This window comes from Pinus tabuliformis, chromosome 7 (assembly GCF_031772625.1).
Source record: "Pinus tabuliformis cultivar Carrire ecotype Pingquan chromosome 7, CPIR1, whole genome shotgun sequence".
Taxonomy (NCBI): domain Eukaryota; kingdom Viridiplantae; phylum Streptophyta; class Pinopsida; order Pinales; family Pinaceae; genus Pinus; species Pinus tabuliformis.
The window spans coordinates 1,955,865,321-1,955,869,478 of NC_142293.1; positions in this window are offsets into that span (position 1 = coordinate 1,955,865,321).

The following is a 4,158-nucleotide window of genomic DNA, read 5'->3' on the forward strand; positions in this document are numbered from 1 at the left end:
AAGTACAAGAGAAGGTAAATGAGTCCATGTGGGACTTCAATTAGAGGCTGAAATGCCTGATCTAGTAGGCTAATATGAAGATCATAGATAAACACAGAGACTAGTACATTGCTCTACTACTGCCTCATCTGAGATTTCCATTATCACAGGAGAAGATAGGAATGTAAGCAGAAGCTGTGGAGATTACGATGAGGTTCGAATCCTCATCAGTGTAGGATACAAACATTGGAGTACAACAGATTAATTTGTACCTGACAAGCCTACATATGGAATTGCAGAGCTTGAAGACACGGAAGGAAGCTCAGTCTAAGGTGCACGCAGAAGTCTGGTGCATAAAATGTAAAGATAAGGGACATGATAAGGATCACTGCCCTATATATCAAAACTACTTGATTGGAGGAGGTCTTGTTCCTTTGAAGCCTAAGAAAATTGTGGGACCTTGCGCAGGGGTACCCTTATGGTGCACTATCTACCAAACAGTTGGGAAGCATGCAACTAACCATCACCACCTCTTGCAAAATTTTGTGTGAACTCCACAACAATTGTTTTGTACCTTCTGTAAATCAGTTGGGCATGATGAGAGAAATTGTCAAAGCTATGAATTAATGATGGATAGAACCCCTGCATATCGAATTCAGACATAGAATAGGCCTTAGGATCAGGGCACAAGTGTAGTGCATGGAGGATTCCATGGTCGTGGAAGAGGAATAGGTGGAGGGGATGGCAGAGGTCATGGACAAATCATTTATTATAATTGTGGCAAACGAAGACATTTTTCTTGCGACTTTCAGAACCCAACGCATCTATCTTGTCAGTATTGCAGACAGTTTGATCATGTCATGGAAGATTGTCTGGTGCTGATAGCAAATATGAAGGGGAAAAAGACGCAGCAGTCCATGCAAAACATACATATGACGATGGCATAGCCTCGCAAAGAGGACCATAGCATCAATATAGTGACATGAAGTGGTATTGCCAAGGGAGAGGATAAAGGAATGAAGCCAGAAACCAAAGGTTGGGTGCACAAGGCTGCCAAGAAAGAAGCTGGATTTTATCTCAACAAGGCTAAATAAAATTTTATGGAGGCCAAGAAGAACTTCACTGAGGCTTATACATCATGAAGTCAAGAGAAATTGACTGGAAACAATGAAGCATACGATGTGGATCCCTCGCTATTGGAGACTTTTGTGAAAACTTGTATGAAGCTGTTGCAGGATCAGAAGGTAGTGGAAGGGCTCTAAGAGCTAACTGACAATTGTACCAGTAAAATCAAGACTCCTCCTGAACAACGCGCTGTGAGGAAATTGGATAAACATAAGAGGCGGAGAGGGCAGGAAATGAGGCTGACTGCACATATTGGAGAGTACGAAATGGATCAAGTCATCCTTAATCTGGGATCTGATGCGAACATCCTTTCAAAGAAGACATGGGAAAAAATGGGGAGTCCTATGCTACAATGATCTCCTATACAGCTACACATGGACAATGAATAGAAGATCATTCCTATAGGGCACCTGTATGGGGTAACAGTAGACATTGAAGGAGGAAGCACTCTAGTCGACTTTAAAGTAATTGAAATAGTGGATGACAACAATCCTAACCCTGCGTTATTGGGAATTGATTGGGCCTTCGACATGGATGTCGTAATTAACTTGAAGAAGTGAGAAATGACATTTGACAGGAAGGCACTGCGAGTTACTATACCACTAGATCCTTTTGAGGGAGCGTGTAATACTGAACCAGTCTGTGACTATGAAGAGGATGAATATTTGGATCAAATATACAAGATTACTGCGCACAATGAAGATTAGATCAATCCCACATTAGATGGATAGATTACATGGGATAAATATAGCTCTTGTACCTCAAATTCATATGAAGAACTCGAGCATTGGTAGAATAGGTTGCATGAAGTTTCAACGTTGCATTGCAATATGATGAAAAAATCACTTCGGTGTGTATCCACAGAGGTAAGAAATATTCCTATTTATGATGGATTGGATGATGTTAGATATTTTCTATAGAGGTTTGAAAGGGAGGTGCCAAAAGAAAATTGGTTCCAGGCTCTTGATCTGGCACTACATGATACACCTACCCATTGGCGGGGTATACATAAGAATAAATTTTTTGACTAGAAATAATACAAGCAAATTATGAAGCTAATGTTAGAATATGGGTATACCCACTTGACAGAGAAATATTCTATCGAGGATGATCTGCGCAAGCATTTGGCATGAGTGAATAAAGCTTCAGGGAAGGAACTTCAACCGAAATGGGTACATATCATTTGTCACTCCTTAGATACTATTTCTATGAATTAGTACTTGGAAATGGAGCTACGCCATGTGACAGTTGAGTGGGATATCCTGAGGGAAAGTTTCTTGTTAACTCACAACTTTGAGTATGGATTTGAGTGAATTTATGAAGTACTCCAGGAAATCAAGGTCGCAATACTCATGATGCCTAAGGAGCCTATAAAATGGGTTCAACTGGACTGGAATACATAGTTATTTGATGCACTCAAATGCTACAATGTGACTACAAAAGTAGAGGAAGAGGATCCACGAAATATCAACATTCCAGAGTCTAAGGGACAACGCAAGGTTGAAGGGCCCAAAGCAGCCAACCCTGATATAAAAGAACCTATGAAGACTAGGCAAGTAAACATTGGATTCGATGTGCAACCTAATTTTGAAAAGATAGGCGATTATTGGGATGAAGATATAGTCGATAAAGTTGTGGAACTACTGCGCAAATATTAGGACTTGTTTTCAACCAAGTTCTCGGATTTGAAGAGAATACTAGAGGATCTAGGTGTAATGAAGGTCATCTTAAAGTCTGATGTGAATCTTGTGACATAGAGACCATATTGTATAAATCCCAAGTATAAGGAGAAAGTGCGCAAAGAGCTAGACAAAATTCTGGAGGATGGAATCATTGAGCTAGTGGAAGACATTGATCGAGTGAGCCCTATGGTTGTTCATGAAAAGAAGAAACAACATGAAATCAGGATATGCGTAGATCTAATAAAGCTCAATGATGTGTGCATTCATGACCCATTTCCATGCCATTTACAAATGAAGTTTTGGAGAATGTTTGTAGACCGGAAGCCTATTCATTCATTGATGGGTTCTCGAGGTACCATCAAATTAACATCATGCTAGAGGATCACAACAAGACCACCTTTGCAATGGAATGGGGATGATTTTAGTACACATTGATGCCATTCAGGTTGAATAATGCACCTGTGATATTATCTAGGGTCATAATTGCAGATTTTAAAGAGCATCCATAAATTCTTAGAAGTGTATTTTGATGATTGGACTGTGCTTGGGTTGCTAAAGCACCATGTTACCAGTGTGCACCTTATGTTGGGTACTTACCGCAGATACCAAATTTCCTTAAAATTGAAGAAATGTATCTTTTGTGTACCCTATGGGGTATTGCTAGGCCACATGGTATGCAAGCAAGGATTAATGGTCGACCCTACAAAGATAGTTGTTATTGTCAATTTAGAGGCTCCCAAGAATGTAAAGTAGTGGTGCATAACCTTGGGCCACACCAGATACTATAGGAAGTTTATCAAAGCTTATGCGCAAATAACTATGCTAATGGAGAAATTACTGAAGAAGGACATGAATTTCAGCTGGGATGAGGAGTGTCAACACAGTCTGAATGTGTTAAAGGAAAAGATGTTGACTACACCAATCTTGGTGTTGCCAATCGGGAAGAAAGAATTTCATGTTCATGTGGATGCCTCCTGTATTGCATTAGGTGCGGTATTGACACGGCCAGGCGAAGGTGAGATTGATCATCCTATAGCCTTCGCGATCAAGAAACTATCAAAGGTAGAGAATAGCTACTCAACTATAGATTGCGAAGGGTTGGTGATGGTGTATGCGCTACAAAAATATCAACATTACCTGTTGGGTGCACACTTCAAAATGTATATAGAACACTCTGCTCTAAAGTACCTGGTCAACAAGCCTGTGTTGGGGGGGAATATTTGTAGTTGGTTATTTCACTTTCAAGAATATGATTTTGAGGTGATTGTGAAACTCGGTCGATTAAATGTGGGACTATATCATCTATCCAAAATTTAGACAGGTGAAGAACCCATTATTTTGGAAGAGGGATTATTGGATGCGCAATGCTTTG